The 24,713-nt window shown below is 51.6% G+C and overlaps 1 long non-coding RNA gene across 1 annotated transcript; it reads right to left on the bottom strand.

Annotated features, from left to right (window-relative positions):
- Positions 1-2,262: 2,262 nt before the first annotated feature.
- Positions 2,263-24,062, bottom strand: LOC135425506 (uncharacterized). Its single transcript, XR_010435618.1, has 5 exons — positions 23,363-24,062; positions 22,840-22,962; positions 4,280-4,513; positions 3,421-3,571; positions 2,263-2,648 (listed from the first exon to the last, which is right to left on the bottom strand). It is a non-coding gene; the product is annotated as an uncharacterized LOC135425506 (long non-coding RNA).
- Between the last annotated feature and the right edge of the window lie 651 nt (positions 24,063-24,713).

Below are 24,713 nucleotides of genomic sequence, written 5' to 3'. Positions count from 1 at the left end.
GACTGTGAGCATCGCTCTGGGACGGAGCAACCCTGGGCTCCCCCCGCAAAGGGCCAGCACTGGGTGCTGTGATGGAGTGTAATACCCCAGACTGCTTTAAAAAAAACATCCCTGAGCTCATTTGATGCAGATCTGAGCAAGGAAACCACGCTGAGCAGCCCTCACATGCCCCAAAGAGGCCACCTCGCCCTTCGCTGAAGGTTCCGTGACCATCCCAAAGCAGATCCCTGTGTCTTTTTTGCTCTTTCAGCAGAGTGACAATCACATTGGTGCAGTTCCCCACTAGGAAATGCTGCAGGACAGGGGCAGTCCCAGGCTCTGTCTGACATCCCACCTCTGCTCAGTGTTGATCTGTGCCCTACTCACCATCCCCATTCCCAGTGAGTGGCTGGATGGACAGAGGGATTGCCACCTCGATACCCTTGGATACAATCTAAGCCTCCCCTGGTACACCTTGAGGTGGTTTCCTCTTGTCCCATCACTTGTTACCTGGGAGACCCCCACCTGTCCTCCCAGTCTCCCCATCAAAGCCGAGGACTGAGCCTCTGCTGAGAACACAAAGAGGCTCCCAACTCCAGCTGCCCTGTTTGTGGTGACAAACACTCAGCCACAGCCCGAGCTGTCACGGCTCCAGGTTGAAGTGTAGGGAGGAAGACCCTGAAGCCGCTTCCCTGGATCTGTCACAAGGCAGGAGTTCAGCTGATGGGCAATAATGCATCACACAGCAGTTTGTCCCCTCACATCTGCCCCCACTGTCCCACGGAGCAGAGCCGAGGGTGGTGACCCCACACCCCTCTTCACCCAAGTCACATCCTGGAGAAGTTCAAAAAGAAACAGGCAAAATCTCCCCAAAACCACAGCGGCTCACTGGGAAGGGAGAGACTTTGATTCAAAGTGACTGCTCCTTTGGAAAATCTCCTCCTGCTGAAGGAGAAACACAAACAAAACCCCTTTTTCTCTGGGAAAAACAAACAGGGAGCCCAAGCTCAGATCAGAAGGGAAAGCCATAATGGGAGCAGACACCGTCCCTGCCACGGCTGCACTGACCGCTGACAAATCGTTTCAGGTCAGTGCAGAACAACACAGGCTCTTCTCAGAGCTGGAGAGGCTGTGATGGAAAAGCAGCTCACCGATTAATTTGGCTGTTTCTAATTAGGGCAGCAAAGCTGGGCTCAGCTCGCTGCAGGGCTGAGCCTGGGGCTGGGGCTGAGCCTGGGGCTGGGCCGTGCCCGCTGCCAGCTGAGGCGCGAACCCATCCCTGCCTGCTCGTGCCACCCACGAGGTCCTGGCACATGGTGGCCTTGGCTGCTGCTGCTTTGGGGTTGATGGGGTGGAGAAACAGCTTTTGCTACCCGGGTCACCCCACGTGCTCAGGTCGGGTTGTTTTGGAGCTCAGGGAGGACCCAGATGGTGAGTGGGGAGTTGCTTTTATCCTCCGGAGCAGCAGTCACAGCAAAACTCATGTCCAGGCAGGGGAGGATGGGTGTGTCTTCCCCCTTGCCAGCACACACAGGGCTGATGGGGCAGGGACAGAGTTTCCAACACCTGGGTCTCTCTTCAAGAAGAAGTGGGCACAGGGCAGCACGTGAGATGGCTGTGGGCATCCCGCAGGACACGAGTGCCCACCCGGGGACTCCCTGCTCGGGTGTGTGCAGAGGAGGGTGAGGAAGGGATGAAGGCCCAGGGACCCTCCAGCCCTCATCATCAGCTCTTGCCAGGTTCTGGGTATCTCAGGGCAGTTCAGCCTGGGATGAAGGTGCAGTGGGTGGTGCAAGGAAAGACAAAGAGAGGGTGTCGGTACACGGAGAGCTGGGATGATGGCCGAGCTTTGGCAGCCCATTACCTCCCGCAGCTGGGCACAGTAACTCTGGGTTTGGCAGGCAGGAGACTTTCCCCCTCCTGAGCAAAGCTGGTGCAACATTATCCCCACACTGGGAGGCTGAGCAGGGGTGGAGGCAGAGCTTGTGGTGGGATTAAATGGAAACCCCAGCAACACTCAGGGAGGAAGCGCTGCGGTGCTGCGCTCCCGGCTGCACCCAGCTCCCATTCCCTTGGACTCAGCTAAAAGCCAGTGCAGGGCACTTACAGGGAGCAGGGAATGGGGCCAAAAAGGTCTGAGGTGTCTGTCCCAGGTGAGTCAGGGTGCCTGGGAAGCCCACTCTGGGTGGATGCTCAGATGGGGGCACACAGCCGAGGGGAGAGAAGAGCTGCAGCCCGAGGCAAAGAACTCAATAATCTATCAGGCAGGCTCTGCAGCGAGTCTTTAATAGACTTATCTTTACCACAATAATGTATTTTATTTTTCCAGTGCCCATTCATTATTCACACACTTATTTCCCCACGGATTATGTATGCTGCCTGAGCTCTGTGCTCCTGCCTCGTTTTCACAATGTCGGCTCTGGTACCTACTTATTTTTACAGCATTGTCACCTGCAAATGGGCTTCGATTTAATCACCAAAACTAATAATATGGCTCAGTGGAGATGTCAGGGGCAGGATGCTCCTTCCCTTCCGGAGTCCCTCTGAAAAACACCAGATGTTGGCACTGAAGCATCCTGTGTGTGACGAGGTTGGGCACTCTCAGACCACCCCCTGCACGGATCCTTTGCCTTGTTGCTGCAGCATCCAAAGCCCCGAGATGGAGTTTGCTGGAGGAAAAGTGAGGGTTATACCGTGAGGGTTATACCGTGCATCAACACTGCTGCTTCATCCCAGGTTTAAAAAGGGCTTTAAAAGGCTCCCAAAACCCACCCCCTGGTCAGTTGCTGGACCTGAGTTTCCCAATGCAGAGCAAAACCCTTTGACTTGTGCTGAGCTGCACAGTCCTTGAATATTTTTAAATCACTCAGACCTGGGATGACCCACAGCACAAGGGGAAGAAGTACGAAGTAGCTGCTCATTAGTCAGGGACATCTGTGAAGCAGATGAGTGCTGGTGTAGTGGGATGAGCAGCATCTGCTCGGAGGCAATGGAGCTCTGCTTGCAGGGCTTCTGCACCTTGGCAGCCCAATTTCCAGCATTTCTGGATTTCCAGCTTCTTGGCACGTTAAAGTGAAGAGTGGTGCCTTGGTGTGGGTTTATGGTGAACCCAGTGCTCACCCACAGTTACCAAGGGCACATCCAAACACTGGTGCATGTAGAGCTGCCACACGGTGCCTGCCCCATGTACTGCCATGCAAACTGTGATACCAAACCACTGCTGATCTAGTTTTTAGCTGGATCTTGGCTGGTTTTGGCATTCTGGTGCTTTGTGGAGGAGGATGATTTAATTTCATTGCTTTCCTTCCCTGGTTACTTCACATCAGAGGAAGCAAGGGCTCATTTTTGCCCACATGCCTTTCTGTGTCAGGGGCAAGCAGCACAAACAACTTCTGCAAGCTGTGAAGAGCTCTGAAAGGAAGAGAGTCCTCTGGTTTTTACCTTGAAATGGATTCTGGAGTTCAGATTAGTTGCACCCTGGGCTCAGGACTGGATCCTCAGTCAGCAGAGGGGAGCTCAGCACCTTCACCCCAACTGGATCCCTTGTCCATCTGCTCAGCTGCAGCCTTGAAACCCAGTCAGGGAGGATGGGCTGAGGAAAGCAAAGATCCCCAAGCACTCAGGGAGAGTTCTCCTTGCAGTTGTTTCACTAGTCCTTCCTCAGGAACAGAGCAGCCCATATGTGGTGTCCTCCTGGACCTGTGGGTCCCCAGTGCCACTCACCCAGCTCAGCCCTGGCTTTGCTGCAAGAAGTTATTCCCACATGTAATTCCTTTCCCCCACCTTTACCTGGTACATTATTCTGCCCACATTCCTGTGCTCTCCCTGCCTTCAATGAGGGTCATAAATAAGGCATAAGGCATATTAAAAAGGGGGAGAAAACATTTAATCTTCTATTCTAGTTTGCTGCAGAGCTGAGATTGATCTGGCTGCTCAGGATCCCTCCTCCGGCCCCAGCTGCCTCCTGCTCTCCCTGACACTCACATACAGACATGAGGATGATAAAAGGATGGACACCCTTCCCCTGGGGTTAAACTTATAAAGAAATTTTTCTTTGGCAAGTGCCAAAGTGCACACAGGCAGGGACATGGGTGCACCCAAAGGAAGGGATGGAGTTGTCCCACTAACTGGTTTTTGAGCCCTCAAAGTAGGGGTGCTCCCAGTCCCTTAAAGCACCAAGCTCTGCAGCCCACAGACGTTATTTGGAGGAGAAAAAGAAGGAATTATCCTATAGCTAAACCCCTCTAACCTCCCAGTGTGAAATCCCGAGGCAGAGGGCATCTCCCACTGCGATGCTCACCATGTGCTTCCAGCTCAGCGGAGAATTCAGGGCTTGGTTTTGTTCAGGAGCTTTTCCCGTGACTCCAGGACAGGTCCTTCCCTGTGGGCTTCTGCTGGGACAGGTTTTCAGCAGTGCTCCAAGACCATGGCAAGCATTCCTGCAGGGAGTGATGCCTGGATGCTGCTGTGGGCTGCAGAGCTGCCGTGGAGGCTGCATCCCTGCTTGTCCCTCAGCGATGCCAGGCTGAATGTGCTGAGCTCCAGAGAAAGAAACAAACAAAAAAAGGGTATTTTGGTTTCCACAAGCCTGGTTTCCTGAGAAAAAGAGGTTTATTCAATTACCCTCCCTGTGCCTGAGACAGCCGGCGTGTCTTCCCTTGTCACTTTATACCTTAAGAGGCAATTGGAACCAAATTTGACAGTAATAATAGGAATCTGAAGAGAATTATGTTCTGACAGGCTTGGTGAGGATCCACAGCCTGACAGAGGAGTGAAAGACATAATTAATGGCCCTGCTGAGGAAAAGGCCACGCTGTGAGTGTTTTCCTCACCAGACATCAGAGGCTCTCCAGGCAATTAAGAGCAATTCCCTGGGGAAACGCCTCGGGCAGCATTGGCATTAACCAGCACCAGCAAGGAAACCCCAGCTGGCATTTGGTTCTCTGGGGTCTGCTGGGACAACCCAGCAGAGGAAGCTTTTCCCCATTTGGGCCATCACCCTGTTGCTCTCCTGTGTGGATTCTCCACATGGTTGTGCACTTGGCAGCCTCCTCAGCCACCCACTCCCCTCCTGTCCCACACTCCCAGCTGTGGATGGGAGGAGGAAGGAGCTGTACCTGGACACAAGGAGCCTGTGGGCAGGCACAGCCCTCACTGCTGGATCCTTCCCTCCCTCCTTACCCTCCACCAGGACATCTCAGTATGTGGTGCCCTAATTTTCCCCAGCCCAGAGACGGTCTCCGTGTGCTTGGGGGGACCGACGTGCTTGTCCTGCCATTTCCACTTAGCTCTGGGCAGGCACAGGGATGTGCTGGACATACCTTTAATCTTAAAATATCACTTGTTACGCCCAAAATCCAGATGAATGTTGCTATTGCAGCTGAGGAAACAGCAATTTGAATCCTCAGGAGATTTAATAGAAAGGCTTGTTTCAAACCTAAACTTTAATCTTCCTGACATCTTTTGTTTCCCTTCTAAAAAAGAAGAAAAAAAAAAGCTCTTAAACAGCAAATGCAAAAGCTCCTGTTTCTGTTCAGTTTATAGCAAAGTGAGTCCTGCACAAACCATTGATCCAGGACTGAATTGCACCAGGGTGGGATTCAGCATCATCTCCCAAAGGGATTGTTTTTTCTCACCTGCCTCAGCTGGAGGGAAAGGCTTTGTTTGCCTCCAAGATTAAAAGTCTTTCTCTTCATGTCCCTTATTTCAATATTTGGAAACAACACTCTTCTGCAGCAATGATTTGTCTCCTTTCCATTCCCTTCCCTCTGATAGAAAATGATTTGCTCATGTGGTCCCCAGGCAGCTCCAAAAATTCCATTTTGGGACCAAATTCCCTCTTTACTGGGGTGAGGGACCAAGGGGCTGTTGGGATTTTCCTCCAAGAACTGGTTTCTTCTGGAAGCACCAGAGAAATGTTGAAGCTGTGCATGGACAGTGGTTGTATGTGAATATTTTTTGTCCAAAAAAGGCTGGAAAAGTAAAAACCACAACAATCTGCTCTGTATGGCCACTGTGATGCCAACCACCCCCCTGTGCTCCCCAGCACATCACTGTGGGTGGATGAAACCCAGCCCCAGCACCTCCCCTTCTTTGATAAGTGCAATGAACCACCCCCCAAACCCAAGAGGCTTTCAAGGAAAAGGAAATAAAATAAATAAACCCAAGTCTCAGAGCTGGGAGAGAGGCAGAGCCCATGGAGGCTGGCCCAGCAGAGGAATGGGTGGGAATAAAATAATGAAATAAAGGCAGAAGGAATCAATGTAAGAGGAATTATTTAAGAGGTAGAAGAAAGCTGTTAAAAAAGGAGGGGGGGGGAAAATCAACCCTCTCTTGGGGGGGAATAAAAATGTTCGAGCAAAAGTAGGCCATTTGCTAAACAATAAAAGGGATGAAGCAGATGATGAGTCTAAAATGGCTGAGATGCTGAACTGCTTTTAAAAATCTGCCTTTATCAAGAGAAATGTGGAAAAGTGGTTTGGACAATTAGGAAGTAACAAAGGCCTCGTAAAAATAGCTCCGGGGGGGGAAGAGAAACGCTCAGGAAATGGGAGCGTGGCGGCAGCGCCGCAGAGCGCATTAAGGGATTAACTGATGGAGGGGCTGGGACAGCCGGGATGGATGGGGACACAGGTACGGGGCTGCCCCCTCCTGACACAGCACCGGCAGCTCCTAAACGTGCCGCCAGCACGGACTCGGGGCTTTGGGAAGTGTGGAATGAGGGGTGGAATGAGAGGCTAACAAAGATCCCGTCCGACGCCTCTTCTTCGCCTCTTAATAGCGGAGCCAAATTAGAGACAGCAAAGCAAATTCTCTCTGGATATCAGGATGTGATATCGCTTCCCGGGGGTGAAATGGAGGAGTGATGGAATTAAATTAAGAAAGAGGAAGTTAAAATTGCGTATCTGAAAGGAAAGGCTGCTCGGAGTAATTCTCTGCTCAGCTGGGGATCAGTGTCCCGGGGGTTGATTGCAGATAAAGTCCAATAGCACCTGGATCTCGGCAGCCAGAGAGCCTTTGAATCACGTTGTGGGGACTGCTCTGAGGAGCAGGAGCTGGGGCTGGATGCTGCCCAAGGCTCAGGGCCCACCGTGCTGCAGGGCCCTAGGGATGGGGGGAAAAAAATAAAGAAACAAAGTCACCAGGCAGAGTGGCTTTTCCTGGTGTTTTTTCTCTTCTTTACAGTTACCTGGACTCTTTCCTTTCATAGCACGAGGAGATGATTTGGGACCCTGCGAGACATGATCACACAGAGCATCTGTCTGCTGTTTGCCCCTCAGTTTCTCCCAGGGATCACGTGGAGAAGAGGCCACCACATTCCTACTTGACTTCCCTGTTGCTCTGTGCAGGTAAAGCAAAACTACCCTGAACAGGTCGGTCTCAGATCCAGCCTTTCCTCAAAGTCAGCCTCTGATCTCACTCTGTAGCAATAAGGATAAATGGAGCATGAGAGCATCCTGCTGCTCCCACATCTCCTCTCCCCACCTCCCAGGGCTTGGGATGCCCCAGCTGCCCAGGGCAAACATCCTGTCCTCAGCAGCTCCAGGCTGGAGGGAGGGATGGCTCCTGTGTCACAGACAGTGGAGAGGAGGCAGTGGGTGGCAGAAGAGGAGTATTTCACTGCTGGACCAAGAACAGCCTGGGGCTGGTGTAAATCTGGTCACTCCCAGGGGTCACATCCCCAGCTCTGACTCAGCTGGGCTCTGCTCATCACTGCTGTCCCTCCTGGTCCCATCCTCCTCCTCCTCCTCCAGCCAGCCCCTCCACACCTCCCATGGGGAGCAAATGGCCTGTCCCAAACCCTGCTGCTGGAAAACCCTGGTACAGAGCAGGGAAGCGCCTGGTTAGCCTCTTTGCACAGGGAGAAAGCAATTAAGGGGAAGAAAAAAATCAGAAAAACATAGAAAAAGCTCAGAATAAGGCAGTTTGGAATGCCAGCACCCCCAAGTTTTCAGAAGTATTTTTAGCATCAAGTTTTGAGCTAAAGGAAACAGCTGTATGAACTCTGGCAGCAGGAGAGACAGGAGGTGGGAGCCAACACCCTCGTGTTTTCATTCCACTTTTCCTTAAACCACCCTGAGTCATGCAATTGGCAGCTCCCCCTTCATCTGAAAGGAGAGCGAAGCATCACCCGCATCCCCTAAAAAAGCCTGTCCCCTCTGTGGTGCCAGAAGGCTGACAGAAATAGGGCTCTGCTACTGCAGTGCCAAATGTACTCACCACCTCCCAGGAGCCAACACCACCCCCCCCCCCCCCAAAATCCCAGGGATCCCTTTTATAGCAGGGCCTGATCCTGCCCCAGCCCATCCTGTGGGAGAGGCTGCAGGTGAGGCTCAGCCTTGCACTTAAAGGACCGTTTTTCCTCGTGAATGCAGTGATTGAAACAACAGATTTTGGTTTTTCCTTCAAATTATGGCATGTTTTGGGTTTGAGCTGGGCCTGGGGAGAGGAGAAACCCTCCTTTGTTTTAGGAAAATTAAGCCCTGCTGAGAGAGGAACCGATGGTCTCTGGCTTCAGGCTCTGATCTCCTCCTGGAGCAGTGGGGACAAGAGGTGTCAGTGGGGCAATAAATCAGGGCAAGGGTTTCCACAGGGCTTTCCAAGCAATTGAGACAAGACAGAAATATCCTATCCCCAACTCCAGAGCATCTGTTCCAGTCACCACCCACCCGCTCGGGCCCAGCCGGGGCCCAAAAAGCCGGAGGAGCTCACTGGGATCTCTAATAAACCTTGCAGTGACCCAGCCTGGCTTTTAGGGCAAGGAAAAGGGAAAAAGGCTCCTGAGTGCACCCTGTGTGCTTCACCCACCTCCTCCTGCTGTGCTGGGCTCTCACTCTTGCCCTGGGCTCCTTGCAAGAGACTGTTCCAAGCTGGAACACCCAAACTCTGCCAGTCCTGTGCCAAGGTGAGAAAAGCAAAGTCACTCCCCTGAGATCCCAGGCTGCTCGTGGTCAGGGCAGGTCTTCTACTAACAACCAGAAAGTCCATCAGGGAGGTGAGCTGAGGTTCATTCCTGCAAAGGGCTATGAGTTAGGTGGTTTTTTTGGCCAGAAAAAACTGCTGATCTCCCACTGATCTGCCTTTCAGTCGTTCAGTGATCTGTACAGAGGAAGAGATCAGCTCTGTGCCACAGGAGGATGCAGAGTTAGGACATGAGAAGATATGAATGGTGACCCAGGAAAGACAGCCTGGGTTGTATCAGCTCCAGGAAGGCAAAAAATTGGAGCAGGAAACTTTCTGGTGTGTCTTGGAGCTCAGGTACTGGGCTCAGGGTGGCTCTGGCACAGAGCTCTGAGCCCATCAGTTTTTCTGAGCTGGGCCCATCTGCAGCTCCAAATCAATGCAAAGAGAAAAAGAAGCCCCTCCATGTCCCAGAACAGCTGCTGGGAGGACTGTTCCCATTCCACTTTGATGCCAGCACCAGTCTCTGCACTGTGGAAGACCACAAGAAGCAAACAGGATCCCGATCCATCATCCGGGGATGAGATTCCTTGGATGCAGGTGCAAGCCTTGGTGAGGAAGAGCTGCTGGCTATGAGTCACACAGTCAGATTGGTGTCTGCTACCAAATGCCATTGCTCCATGAACTAAAAACTGTATATTTGAGTCAAACAGGATGAAATAGTCTAAAAAAGCAAAAATTAAGGGACTCGGCAAGTAAAATGTTGGCACTGAGGGCACATAATGTTAGGGTTGGCCTGGGAGAGTCTTTGTGTGTCAGGGGGAGAGTCCTGTCTCAGGCATGGAGATGCTGAGCTGAAGGTTTGACACTCAAAGGATCCAAAGATGCTTTCTACTTAAACTTGGGCACGTGGATACTGGGAGCAGCTTCAGCGTGGGAAAACTCAGTGGGTTATAGAGTCACAAACCAAAATTCTGCCTGTCCAACTTCCCTGGTTGGTTCTTGAACGGACACAGATGGAGAGCACAGCCTTCTCCACGCTGGGAGGGAGGGAAGGTCTTTGCCATTGAAGCCACCCCACCAGCGTAGAAAAAAACAAGGAGTCAGCCAGTTCTTGGCTTGGGTTTTGTTCAAGGAAAGAGGCACATCCCAGGAAAAAGGCCTTCACCTGCTGGAAGTGCCTTGGAAGACACAAACATGAAAGGCCAAGACAAGAGGTCTCTGTCAACAGGAACCATCCAACTGGAACGGGCTTTTAGCCAGGGAAAGCTTCCCAAACAGCGATGCTGGAAATGGGCCTTGGATGTACCATCACCTTGTAATCCTGTACAAAGAGCTTGGTGGATCAAGTGGAAAAATGATGACTTTTCAGAAGAAATAATATACTGGAAGTGGTGGTGGTGGGGGGAAGCAGCAGGTCAGACTGATGTGAACCTACTGTTTTCTTTGAGCTGTGTGAAAAGGATATTTTTTCCCAAGAAAAGCTGGCTCTGCCAGAGGTTTGGGCAATAAAGTCACATCTCCTGCAATGCTGTGGCACACAGGACTTGTTGGAGAGTTTGTGAGCTGTCAGACAAGGCAAAGCCTTGATCCATCACCTCCCTCAGACCCTCATTTTGCTCATATTTATTAACTTGGTTCTTTCACTGCTACTCACTCATCACAGTTACAAACTCCATCCCTTTTTCTTCAAACAACAGCGAGAAACACAACAGTTTGGATGTACAGTCATGGCTTTTAATACATTTTGCCTCCCAGGGCTGCAAAGAAAGTGCAGAGAAATTGTTCTGATGGCTCTGATCCAGGGAGGGGTGAAAAGGGGAGCAGGAAATGTGATGGTGATCGATGGAGAAAGGGTCACTGCTGGGTGGTGGGAGTGCCCAGGGCTGTGGTGGGGCTGGGGCTGGCCCGGAGTGGGAGAGCAGAGAGCAGCTGAGACCTTTGCTGGTAGCCATGGTTGGGCCAGCTCAGAGGGAACTGGGATCTGGGGCACTGCAGACCCTGAGTGCAGCCAGTCTGGGGCACTGGGACAAGACACAAGGTCACCCGGAGAGTCTGGGAGCTGGATCATGCCCCAGACACTCAGTGACCTCAAGAGCCACGTCCCATGTCTATGGAAGGACACAGCCAGCCATGGCACAATTTTTCCACAGAAAGCCTCCCTAAAATCACCAATAAAATCCAACTTTGTGGCTGCAGTCAGGAGAGGGGAAAAAAGATTTTTTTTTTTTGCACAAAATTTCTTTTGAAGTTTGTGTTTCCTGGGAGGAAATGGAACTTTTTTGCATGGCAGTTTGCAACAGCCTCATCTCAGCTCAGGGCTGAGGTCTGGACAGGGGATGTCTTGTGCTCTCCACGTGGAGATGGGAACGATGCTGAGAGGAGCTGTGGGAGAGGACTGTGAATGAGGGTGATGCTGAGACATCCCAGTGGTGGGTACCAACCTACACCTGATGGGCACAAAAAGGTGTCTGTCTGGTCTCCTCCCGCTGCTGCTCTCCTATTTCCAGTGGCATCCAACCAGCCAGGAGCAGCTCATGGCCGGGGCTTTAAACTTTAAGCTCTGTTTAAACAGAGACTGAAGGCAAAGAAAAGCCACGTGTCACCTCCTTCCACGTGCCAGAGAGTTGAAACTCAGCCTTTGTACTTTCCCTTGGCTGGACCGTCATGAATGAGAACTGGCAAATTGCTTTTTAATTTGCTTTGGTGCAGCCGAGGAAGGAGGGGATGAAGGGCTGTGGGATCACTCCTGCCTTTTGTGGGGTTGTTCAAAGTGAGCTGCACTTGCCTTGTGTGAAAAGGACAAGCACGAAGAGTCGACTTTTGCCTTGTGAAGAAAGTGTTCTTTAAAAAAAAAAAAAAAATTGATTTTTTTTTTTTTTTTTAAGAGAGCTGGACAGCTTCAGAATTCAGCAGGATGGCCCAGGAGCTCTCAAAAATCAATGTGAATAAGATAGTGGAGTTGGTGTTAACAGATTGCAAAGTTGGGTTGTGAAGGATCGAAGAGGGTCTTTCAGACCCAGCTGGAGATTTAGCATATTTTGATTTTTCCTCCCACCCTGGCAGGTACTGAAAAGGAATCAGAAAGAAGCTGATCCCTCACCGAGGGGAAAAGTCTCCTTTCAGTCAGTGCTGGGAACTGCAGTCTGCTCGAGAGTGTGGAAGACCAACGTGGTGCAAAAGAGCGACCTGAAAATCCCAAACTGAAGCAACATTCCATGGCAAATTTCCCACCAGCTCCACGAGACACCGGAGCACACACGTGGGAGAGACTCACGGCTCCAACCCAGTGCACCAAGATTTCCAAGAGTTACACGAGGAAGGGGAGCAAATGGAGATGTCAGCCCTGCTCTGGCACCATCCATCACATGGCATGTGGCAGGAGGTGCCTCCCACATCGCCCCGGCTTGGCAGATGCCGACAGGCTTCCGACATCGCTGCTCCACCCATCCCTCCCGCACCATATGGCTCTCTCAGGCTGGGTCCCAGGAGGCCCTTCCCAACAGCTGCTCTGCTAATGACTCCTTGTTAATTGCAGGACTCTGGAAGGGCACCAGTGATGCCCCTCTTGAAGGTGAACCTTTCAGGGGCGGGTTTGGCTTCGGATCTTCACCTTGGCAAACGGCCCAGGTCACCTCTGCACCGGCATTGTTGGACCTGTGCTGGACAGCTGCTGGTTGGTGGCCACTGGATGAGTCATTTCCAAGCCCTTCTGAGCCTCCTGTATCCTGGGTGCCAACACCCCACAGAGACTGGAGCCAGCCCGCAGAGGGCTGGTCTCCAAAAGGAGCAGCATCTCAGTGTCTTCTCCTTCTCCACCATCATCCCACATCTCTTGCTGTGAGAGCCCGGAATGCAAAGTGATGGGATATTTACTTCCCTGAGCTCTTGGCTCCTGTCCCAGCCCTTTCCTTCCTGGGCAGCAACTCCTTTGCTCACAGAGCTGTAGGGACAGCCACAATGGCATTTTCCCACTGCTGGAACAAGTCTCCTGCTGATGGTAAGGTGGGACACCTTGTGAAGGCACCACCTGTGCTCCAAAATCTGCATAATTCAGGGTAAAAGGGGGGATATCAGGACAGTATGGAGTCAATTCACCTTAGGAAAACCTGTCCCAGAATCTCCAGGATCCCTGGGAAGCAGCACCTTTCCCACCAGAGCTCAGTACCAGGAGGGACCTTGGCCCAGCCTTGACCCCGCTCAGTCCTCGCCGCTCTCCCATCCAAGGGTTAAAAGGCAGAAGCTGCACAGGCTGATGGAGTAAGAAATTTCACTTTGCTCCTATTTGTAGTTAAAAAAAGCACTAATTCATTCTAAATCTGCCTGAAAGAGCTTTAAGTGGTAATACACCGATAAGACGACTTTATTTGGCTTAGCATTTAGAAAGTTTTATGTGTGTAAATGGGCGAGGATATCGCAAAGGCTCATTTTGTCTCTCTCTCTCTCTTTTAAAGTGTGGAGCTGTCTGGCCTCCCTTCTGCTCTCCTGCTTGCTGGGTTTCTATATCCCAACCTTCTCCCCTTTTCCAGCAGGGGATTATTGCTCCCTGGCAGGAATGGCACCTTGTTTGGGTGACACCCCCTTGCCCCACCACCCCACGGTCTCCCCACAGCCCAAGGATTTCTCTACCCCACTGCTCCCAGGTGCTGCAGCCTCAGGCAGACCTGGAAACTTCCCTGAGCCTCTGTGGGGTTTTTTTGGCTTTCACTGGGGTCTCAGCACAGGTGAATCAGGGTTGGATCCCCAGGCACCACTCCAATAATCCTGAAGGGGGACTACTGAAGAGGCAGCCCCATCCTCACCCCTCACCCAAGCGAAGGAGGAATTTTGTTCCCTTCGCTCTCTGACCACTCAGTTGCTGGGGTTGGGGAAATGATTCATTTATCCCCCTTGGTGTGAATCACCAAGGAACCACCAGCCAGCAGCACCTTCTTCAGCCCACACTTTGCTGCTTCTTCCAGCCCAGCTCTTCCCATCCGAGCCACCGCCACGGCCGGCTCTTGTGCAAAACTCCCTATTTCACAGGGAAATTTCTCCTCCTGATCCTTTTGTTTACCTACAGGGCCATTGGACAACCTTCCCGGCGGCTGACAAGGCTCCTGAAGTGCTCTTGTCAAAGGTTAGCATGGCTGTGAAGAGAATGATCATTAGGAACAGGGAGCCGGCAGCAGGAGAATAAACACTGCTGAGTGGTACTCGGGCTGTGGGAGATTTGGCAAATTTTGTAAAGGTCAGTTATCAAATAAATGAGATGAGAAATTTCAGCTAAATGCTCCTGCTCTCCTGGCAATGTTTGATTGAGCACACAGCTTGATGGGCACTCTCACAGGCTCCCTTATCTTATGTCTGTCTCTGTCTGAAGTTAGTTTTTGCTCTCTGAGTATGAACACGTGGGTGGCGTTTCAGGTGTTACACTTTGAGTCCAGGAATGTTCGTCTGGGCTCCACGTTTACTCCTGTGCAGCTGTTCAGGAGGAAATACCAGCAATGATTTGGAGTTGACCAGTGATGGTTCAATCAGTGTCAATGGGAGAGTCACTCAGTCCAGTACTGAACACCATAATGGTGATACCCAGCAAAGGGACAACCAGGGGGGCTCAGTCTGGCTGGAGACACCCAGAAACGCTGAGATGTTTCATTCATTGCTTTCAAAAGAGGATATTTCACTTCAGGACAGTCAACTTCCTTTGGATAATTTTTAAGTGAAAAATATTTGGGTTTTGTTGGGGTTTTTTTTGTGGAAATGTTTTTACCTCCTTGTAATGGACTTATTTTTTTTTTTTAATTGTATGATATTAAAGAAAAAAATGGTAGCTAGGCCTCAAAATTATGTTTGTTGAGGAGGGAGTATATAAAAAACCCCTTTCCCACTGATGTGCAGTGATGTATTTTATGATGGGCTTTTTGGTTTCTTCCTTTCACCAGACACCCCACACCTTGGAGGAATTGCTGTTTGGGGTTGACACCAAAGGACAGAGACCAGCTGAGCTCAGCTTTGCTGCTACAGAAACCCAAAATGAGGAGGGGAGGGTGAGGGGGGGGATGAAGCTGGAGAGTCTGCAGCAAGGAGTGGCTGCAGGGACAAGGGACAAGACTTAGACCTTGTCCTGGTGATCCAGCTGGGGACAGGGCAGTCACTCAGGCTGGGGCTGTGCTTGGATGTCACCTGGACCTGCAAGATGCCACCAGGGAAGTCCCACAGGAGGGGCCACCCTTGGGTGCAACACCTTAACAAGGAGCATCCCCAGTGGCTGTTCCTACCCTGCAAAGGTCGGGGCAGGCTCCCAGCGGACACGGCGCCTTTCCAGTGCTCTGGAAGGGAATGTCCTTCCCAGCTTCCTTCAGCTGCTTTGTTGGGATTGCAGTCACGATGCCGTGTGTCTGTTCTCCATCGGGCTTTGAGGGTCTGTCTCCCTTGGGATGAGCTGCCCACAGCACCGGGGAGAGCAGAGGCTCAACAAAGGAATGCAAAGCAGGGGTGATGAGACGCGGCGAGGAGAGTTTCGTGCCTGCCCTGAACAATCTCTGGCAGCCCAGGAGGAATTTGGATGATTTCAGTTTGGTTTTAGCATTATTCCTATTCCATTTAGCTAAATAAATAGAGGCTGGGTTTAAACTAATTGAATCGTGTGCACGCAGCCAACCCACACAGCCTAAAGCAAATCACAGGTTTTTTTTGAACTGGGGTGGTTTGAGTTTAGAGGAAGAGTTTGCCACAAGATGATTTTCAGAGGGTTTCTCACCCTTTCCAAAAGGGCCAGTGACTAACTGCTTCATGTGGGGAAATGAGGGGAAGTACCAAAGAAAGGCAAAACCAAAAAGATAAAAAGAAAAAAAATAATAGAAAAGAAGGACAGTTTTCAGGGAGACACCTGGATTTACAGCAAAGTTTCATTTGTCCTGGGCTGGCTTTAGAGCCATTTCACTGCTGGATCTGTCTGCATTTGGGATTTAACAGGATCTTTCTAAAACGGCTCCAAATACAAGAGCAGAGAGTTATTAAAATGGCAATAAGGCAAAAAATAGGTATTAAACAGATAATGCAGTCCCTCCTGTCCATCCATCCCTCTGTGCCATCCCTCCCCCTCCCAGTATAACCATGCAGGAGCAGAGCCTGCAGGCAGTGAACCCCTCTGGGGTGTCACAGGAGGGCAGGGACACACCAGCAGCAGGTGACACCTCCGTGGCTCTTCCCATCTGCTGAGACCATCCAGTGGAGAGTTTTATTGGTTTGTAGCCAAAACTAATTCATCTGGATTAGGGAAAGCAAGGATAGCCCCTGGAACTCTGCACCACTGCCCACCCAGTGTCCTACCCCTGCTCCAAACACTGGGATCAGCAGCCCAGCCCACAGCACCAGGAGGGAGCAGGACATGGTGCCTTTGCCCTCCACCTTTTGCAGCAGCGGCCGAACATCTGTACTTGTGGTCATTCCCCTGCTCCCCTCTCCAAGGGCAGTGGTTTGCCAGGAAAGCTGTTCCCCACAACGGGCTGGGGTTTGGCAGGGATGGAAGTGGCTGGGCTGGGGTCTGAGGGGGCAAACTGGCCATCCCAGGGAGCTCTGGAGCAGCTGCTGGTGCGGGCTGTGGCAATCCGGCGGGAGCTCCATCCTTCCCTCGCTGTTACGTTTGTTTACTGCAGGAAATAATTCATCTTTTCGGCTCTTGCTGGGGATTAATTAATGGTTATGGCTTCTGTGACCCTGTTATTAACTCATTTTCACATAATTGCTTGAAGACAAAACGATGTATTAGTAGCTCTTCTCCCTCCCCATCTCTGCTTGCCGTGGCCTCGAGGGGGACTGAACTGTCAAAAAACCTTGGATTTTCCTTCCCATTTTTCTGCCTTTCATTGCTTTTCTTTGCACATGCCTTATAGATCCAGAAGAAAAAAGTCACCGAGAATTGGTGAGAGAGCACGTTCCAGTAGAAAACCAGCTGGGCTTTGACTGGGCACAGAGACCTTCACTGGGACCTCCATGACTAATGCTGACCAAATTTTGCTATCCGAGGGTGACACTGGACAGGGAAAAGGGCTTGGCTTTGCCCTAAGAATTGGAGCTAATTTGCCCTAAGAACCTGGAGCAAGAGCAGGGTGACACCTTTGCAACCTCCTGATGAGAGGAGCGTGGTGCCAACCAGTTTGGTGGCCTGCAAGGCAGGGCACCTGGAGAATGGCAAGGATGAACCCTCCCTCTCCTTCGTCACCAGGCAGCACCTCGGGTGTTGGGGCTGTGAACACTTGGTGTGTAAGAAATCAGAGGACAGAGATGTGTGGGTGGGATCTCCCCCCTGAAAAGCACAGCTTAAACCACCACTGGCAGGGGATTTAGTGCAGGAGAAACAGAAACCCTGTTGTCCCTCATGGGCCCCAGAGGAGAGGAACTGCCATAGGCCTCATCCCATACAGGGACACAAAGCCCAGCTTTGGGTCCTTCCCGAGGACCAGGGATGGCCAGGATGGAGGAGAAGGTGGGGAGCCTGGAGATCCTGTTCCTCTGCCAAACCCAGGACTGCAACCCCATCCCACCTCCAGGTCAGAGATTGCTTTTCACCATCCAAAGAGAGGCTGGAACTTTCTCCTTCCCTAATCCAGACTCCCGCGGGAGCAGCCGCCCCAGCTCCCGCTGCTCCCTCCCCTCCAGAAACCCATTTCAATCTGAGATTATCGAGTTAAAACACTCAGCTGACAAAAATAATAAGCACTCAGCAGGCAGCCAGCAGCTCTGCTGGGCTTCCCTCTTCCCAAGTCCTTAATCTATTTTTCAGAGAGTCTTCAAGCAATTTAAGTTGGCCTTTCGAAGCCAAGGAGCTTTAAACTTGGACATGGAGAGTTGTCCCTGCTTGTCCTCGGCTCGCAGCTCTGCTCCATCCCTGGCACCAGCAGAACATGGGACAGGGCAGGAGGGAAGGGCTGTGACTTTGTCTGGGGAGTTGGGATGGCTGGAGGGGGAAAAGTGGGGGTGAGGCCATGAGAGATGCTGGCAAGGTAGACGTGGAAAAGTGTGACTGTGGGGATTACGGCGCTAAATCCAGGTTTTCTGCATGGAAGGTTGGCAGACTGCAGGAAAAGGAGCCTAATGTGCAGCACTGCCTCGGGATCTGCCTGCAAGCAGGAAAATCAGATTGCATGACATTACATGACTTCTCTGCTTCCTCTGATGGGAGTGAGAAACACAGGGAAGGTGGTTTCCACCCGCACGCTGCCCATCGTGTGTGGGCCCAGCAGGAAGGAGAATTAAGTTCCTATCAAGCAATTATTTCCTTAATTTCTCACAAGCCTCAAATGTCTCAAACTGCCAGTGGGCTTTTTGGGCACTGGGTTTGTTTTGTCTTTTTCTGTCTCTTCTCTTTCTTTTTCATCTTATTCCTCCTTTCCCTCTTTACTGGTTCTAATTCTGTCATTAGTAATTAATGACTTTGGAGGGAGACATTTTCTTTTTAATTAAAGGAAGACAAGAGGAGAGCTGTAGTGACACACAAGCATCATTCCATCTTTTAGCAAGGACAGAATTTTCCTGAAGCAGTTTATCTCTCTTCCAGCAATTGGGGAAGGGGCTGGGACCAGCCCAGGGATGTTTTCTGAGCTGGTGTATCCCAGTTTGGAGAGCTCACCCTCCCACCTCCTCATCCACAGCAAGGAGCTCTTGTGTGCCTTGGACAAAGTGAGCTGGGGAGTAAATTTTAACTCCAGGAGAGACTCTCTCTGAGAGTAAATTCACAAGGGAAGGGCAGGCTGGATGGTGCAAAACCCCCTCCAGATGTGGCTGCTCTCCCACAGAGACCATGGAGAAGACCTCAGGCTCACCTGGCTCCCTCCAAACGTTTGGAGAGCTTTGTAGAGGCTCATCCCACAGCTGCCCTGGAAGCTGGGGAGAGAGCACAGCCACTCTCTGGACCCCAGCAATGCTACACTGACCCCCCTGCTGGCTGGGGACCCCTTTCCCCACCTTGGGAATCCCCAAAGCATCATTTGCTGATCCATCTCCACCAGGATCTGCTTCGTGGCTGCAGTGAGGACCCTCTCCTCACTTCCACTGGGAGCTGCCCAGCAGGAAAACCACCCCTCCCATCTCACCTGGAAAAGAGGGGATTATTCCTCCTGCTGACCCTGCTCCACCCGAGCCGATGCCCTGCTCCATTTGTCACTGCTTGGGAGAGCGGGAAGGAGGCCACGGAATGGGGATTGATTGCTTGGCTGCTGGCTGGGCTGAGCTCTGGTAATCACAAATTATTCCTTTAGTGGCTGTATGAGGGACAGTCACACGCTGGGATCGCTCCAGCAACACTCCAGCTGCTGGGAAAAACTGGTCTGCTCCCAGAGAGGAGGAGGAGCACCAGTGGGATGCAGTGCAGGCCCTGGGAGAGGACGACAGCCACACACCTTCACTGTGGATTTGCTGGTGCTCTTCAGATTACTCCCAGCAATCAGTAAAAGCCATTAGGGGGGTTTTGGAGGAACCTGTGGGGAGCCAAGCAACTGGGAGGGAGGAGAAAGAAATGAAGCCCCATGTCTGCAGGTGTAGTTCTGCAAAGGATACAGCAAAACGCAGTGGGAAAGGAGGGATAATTGGCCCTGAATTAGCAGCTGACATTCAGGGAACAGCTCTTGGGGCTCCTGCAAACTGCTGGGAGCAGACACCTGCCCAACAGTCAGGGGAATTAAGGGAAAAGGAAAAAAAAAAACCAAAACCTAAGACAAATGTCAAGGCAATACAAAGGAAGGAGCACGAAATAGCACAGGACATTTTCTGAGGCCATTATCGGAGATTCACAGCCCCCTCGGCCCCGGCTGTCTCCTTGGAAAAGGAAACGAGGGCGAGGAGAAGAAAAACGGCCACGGTTAATAGGGGAACAGAGTGTGTTACAGCGGGGAGGAAGAGTCAGGGATGATCCTGATGCCCAGCAGGGAGCCTGGAGCCGGTGGGAGCCACAGGAGTTGTGCTGTGCCAGCCCGGAGGCTCCGGGGATGCCGAGCTCAGAGAGGAGCAGGGCTGAGCATTCACCTTCCCTGCTGGTTGTGGACTAAAAGGAGGGATGTGAGGGAGATAAACTGCTGTGCTTTGTGGGTGGAGGAGGGATGGGGAGCTTGGCTGCCCCAGCAGAGAGGGAACAGGCTCGGAGGTGACAAGTTTGGGGAGGTGGGAGGGCATTCTGCGGTCCTGCTCCTGGGGCTAAAGAGCTGATCCTGGCTGGGATGGGAGCACGTGCCTGCTCCTGGGTCATGTTATGTACAGCAAATGCATTAAGAATGTTATTCAAATATGCTGCCTTCTGCAGTGGACTCCCACCTTGGGAGTAGGTGAGCCTGGCACTGAGGGTAGACTTACTGTAGGGAAGAAAACCTGGGATTCTGAGGGATCCTGGGTCTTCCCAAGCTCTGACAGTTTTTTCAATTGTCCCATCCTCAGTGCTGGGATGGGGTGTCCTGCCTAGGTCTCCCTCCTTCCCTTCCATCAGAGTTCAACAGAGCAACAACATAGAAAAGGTAAGAAATTCAAGGCCAGCCATGAGGAAAAGTAACATGGGAAGGATGATGGGTAGGATTGAATGGGCCTCCAAGTCCAGCCCCAGCCATTCCACATGTCCTTGGATGGAGATGGACCCCTCCAATCACATCATGCTTGTGACAGTCACTGCCCACCACAGCAACTCACACTCAAGTCAAATCCATCTCCTGCTGGCTCCAGGAGGCTGCATCCTGCCCCTGCTCCCCCCTTTTGCTCCCCTCTTGCCTTTTTGCCCTGTTTTTATTTTTGAAACTCTCAGGGAACCTCACATTAACTGCAGCTTGGAGAAAGTAATCAAGCTATTTCTAGGCAGAGAACTAATTTAATGCATGGATGACTTTAGCTCAAAAGAAGAAATAAGGACACTCAGGCATCCTAAGGGAGCAGAATAATAGGGTAATTTGCACAAGATGAGGAGAAAGGGGAAAAAAGGGCCACTACTTCTTTGCATAATCTTCTTTCTAAATCTTCTCTCCCCTGTTTTGCTGGTCACCACCACCAAGTCTCCAGACACTGAACATCCTCACACACAAAGAGGGAAGACCTGGGTCCCCCTCAGCGTGATTCCTGCTGAGGAGCTCACAGGAGTGGGAAGAGCTGGGTAAGGAACAAGGTTTTGTGGCTCTTTGGGGTGCAAGGAGGCTGAAAATACCCTCAGCCTGTGCCAGAGGCAAGGAGGCACTGAAATTTCTACTGCCTGAGAGAAAACTCCACTATTTCCAAACACCTAAAGGGCGGAAAGGCAAGGGAAGGGAAGGTGGGAAAGGCGGGGAGATGCCGCTCAAACTGTTTCCTTCTGGCGGCGAAACTCTAATATTTAGAGCTGCCTGATTATATGGAATAAAAGAAATGTCAGCATGAAAATCGTTTAGAGGTGAAAAATTGAAGCTTTCCCTTCCAGATGTGTGAAAACAAGGATGTTTTCACTTTACCAAAAAGCTCCAAGACACAATTTTCCCTTCCCTTCACCCTCCCAAGCAACGTTTGATTGAAAGCACCACTTTCCTGCAGGAAGTTTCCATTATGAGAAAACCACCTTTCCTGTCAATAAAACTGTTCCTGCTGAGGATTTCCCAGCAGTGTGCAAATCCATGGGGGTGGTCAAGTGATGGGAATAATAAAGTCAGCATGGTAGAGGCACACATGGTCACAAACCCACATACTCAGGGATGGGTCCATCCAGCTGGGACAGCAACCAGAGCATCCCTGGGATGCACAGCTGAAAGGGATGCCCTCCCAGCTACAGGAAATTATTCACCTCTATACTGGACACAGCAAGTTCTGCCATGAAAGTGGATGATTTTACTGGCTTTCACCCTGGATCAGCCCCCTTCCCAGAGCAGGTTCCCTCCCTGGAGCATTTTGGTGGAGCGAGGGAATTGCAGAACGGCTGCAGTGAGGAGAAGCCCCATCACCCCCTCTTCTCCTGCCTCCCACCCCAAGGAAATGGGATCCAGGCATAGACTCACTGTAGCCACCATCCTGCATCCCTTTCTTGCTCCCTGCCTGGCTCCAGCTGCGTTGGATGGACAGGGGAAAAAAAAAATATAAGTAGGTCACAATCCCATTTGTCGGTTATTTTGCACCGGTGGAGTGACTGGGACCGGCAGCTTAATGGATGGATCTCACTTGTGAAATTACCCAGCATAAAAACATGTGTACCTGCAGGGCACAGAGGCTTGGTCACACCAGGAGAGGAGATTTGATCCTGTCACCAGCCAAGAATGGAAGAAAAGAGCCTGTTCTTGTCCTCCTCCTTCCTGTTTTTCCCCTCTCCTTGGCCAGGGATGTGAGCAGGAGAGCTCGCTGGCTGTATTTCTCCTGCATTTGGCCTTGCTGAACCTCATGGGGTTCACATGGATCCACTTTTTGAGCTTGTCCAGGTCCCTCTGGATGGCATCCCGTCCTTTAGGAGTGTCAACCACACTGCTCAGCTTGGTGCCACCTGCAAACCTGCTGAGGGTGCCCTCGATCCCACTGTCTGTGTCACTGGTGAAATCACACAGTGCTGGTCCGAGTACAGACCCCTGAGGGGCTCCTCCTGTCACTGATCTCCCTCTGGACATTGAGCCATCGATCAAACACATCCTCAGATGAGCTTGGAAAGACCCCATGAATGGAAAGTGGGAACACCGGGAAGGAACTGTAGCATCTTATTAGTAAAAGGGCATCTGAGCCTCTAATTAAAATTTGCCTAATGACCTGGCTGCTTCGTCATTTTCACTATCAGACACAGTAATTAAAAGTGACAGGTACTTGGGCAAAGGCAGAATTAATTTCTCCTTTGTAAAAAATTAAAGGGGCCGAGCGTGGATCCGGCCGTGCCCCCGCCCACTGTCCCACACCAGGATTTGCTGGATTTCGTGGCCCCTGTGCCACAGTGGGGCACACCTTGGGGAAGGTGGGAGGAGGAGAAGGAGGAACAAGCTACACAGAGCAGATGTTTCTCACCCTTAATACCCACTGGAAAGGTGCCCAGATGATGGAATCCCACTTCCATGGAGACAGAGGGCCCTCTCTGCTCGGGTGACGTTTGGGCAGGACTGTCCCAGCGTTGCCAGCCAGTGATGTGTCCTGAAAAACCCACACAGACACCAGCAATCAAACTTTGGTTTTCCTTGAGCAGGAAAAAAGGTCCACAGTTCTTCCCTCAAACCCTATTCCTATTCTCCACCTTTTCCCTGCAAACAGACATCTGATGTCCCTCAGCTGCAGCCCCGTGTCCTCAGCCCCATCCCAGGAGCCACCTGCCCTTCTCTCCCCCTCCCTACCTCTCTCATTTTCAACAAGCCCACTTCAAACACTCAGACCTCTCAGCAAATTCACCACCACTTCCCAAAGGTGGAAAATATCCAGAAGAGTCTCCCAGTAGTCCCTCTTTAGCATCCACAACAGCTCCTGAGTGCTCCCTGGGAACACGGATCCATCCCTACATGTATCCCCCCACACCATCAGCCCTCTGCCATGTTCCCACCTGAGCTCTGAAGATCCACGACTTTACTGTGTCCCAGCCCACAGGATAATGATGCCAAGCCATTCTCCAGCCACCTCCTGCCTCCTGCAGTGGCCACTCCAAGCCTGGGCAGTCCTGGCTGCAGCAGCGCTCCCATCCCTCTCCTTGGGTTAAACCAGAGGCTGTGGTGGATTTAGTGCTCAGCAGCAGCAGTCCACACCTCATCGTTCATGCCACATTGATTCTCAATTCCAGCCCTGTAGGTTATTTAATTGGGCAGATATCCCTTCAATTTTCTCCTCCAGCGATATTATTGATGGCTCAGGTCTCTCTATTTCTTTGCGTGGGGCTTCAAAAGGAGCCTGGTGGCAATTATAACAACAGTCAAACACTTGGCTTTTGATTGTACTTTGCAGCCCCAAATCTCAAACAATCCATTAGGCCTATCTTGGAGGTATTAATTGTCCCAGGTTCAGTCCAGAGATAGCTTGCACTGCCCCTAGGGCTGGAATCATTACTCTTCCCTCTCCATTTACCTCCACCAAGTGCTTTTTGAGTTGTGAGCCAGGCTGGAGGACTGTGCCCCACGTATATCTTCCAGCAGAGCTCACAGCACGGTGCCACTGGGGTCAGATGGTGGCCTTGGTCCCCAGCCTGCCCAAATCACACCCACAGCAGAGTGCTGAGCTGGGAACCGACCACTGGGGCAGCACCAGGACAGGTCTGCAGGCAAATCAAACCCCTGTGGGCCAGCACCGACTGTGGGCATGGGCCAAACACTCCCAGTAAGCCCCCAGTGTGGCACTGGGCATGCTGGAGGTGGTGAAGAGAAACAGCAGCACGTCCCAGGTAAGACAGCAGAGATACAGGAGGGTGTGTCTGTCCACTGTGCTCCCTCCCCACTCCCTTCCTCACCAATGTCTGGCTGAACTGTTGCATGGGAGTAATTTTTCCTGGGCATCCTGTATCCCCAGACCACAGCCAGCCTCTGGGAGGTGGGAAAGATCCGGGCTCAAACATCCCTGACTCTGCTGTGTGGGAAGGAGACCAAAACCCTCCTCCGTGGGCAGAGATGCAGCCACACTCTTGGGGAACAGGGTCACCAGGAGAAACTTCTGCCACTGGAGCAACTCTGCTTCCTCCAGAAGGACCCCAAATCCAGCCCGTGGATTTTCTAGGCTGGGGGATATGAACTGGCTTTAGGTATGTTATTTAAATCTTATTTTATTTAGTGCATGGATAAAAGCTAAATTGGTTTCAGCTTCACTTGCACATGAGATGGTCTTGCTAAAGGAAAAGGAACTCTCCTTCCCCAGTGAGTTTCAGAGCTGCTGAGGCCCTCTCCTGGCACTGGGAATACCCAGGTCCTTCC

The sequence above is a fragment of the Pseudopipra pipra genome, chromosome 21 (genome assembly GCF_036250125.1).
Source record: "Pseudopipra pipra isolate bDixPip1 chromosome 21, bDixPip1.hap1, whole genome shotgun sequence".
Classification (NCBI taxonomy): domain Eukaryota; kingdom Metazoa; phylum Chordata; class Aves; order Passeriformes; family Pipridae; genus Pseudopipra; species Pseudopipra pipra.
Note: the sequence above shows the minus strand (reverse complement) of the source record. Positions and strands in the feature narration are given on the sequence as shown.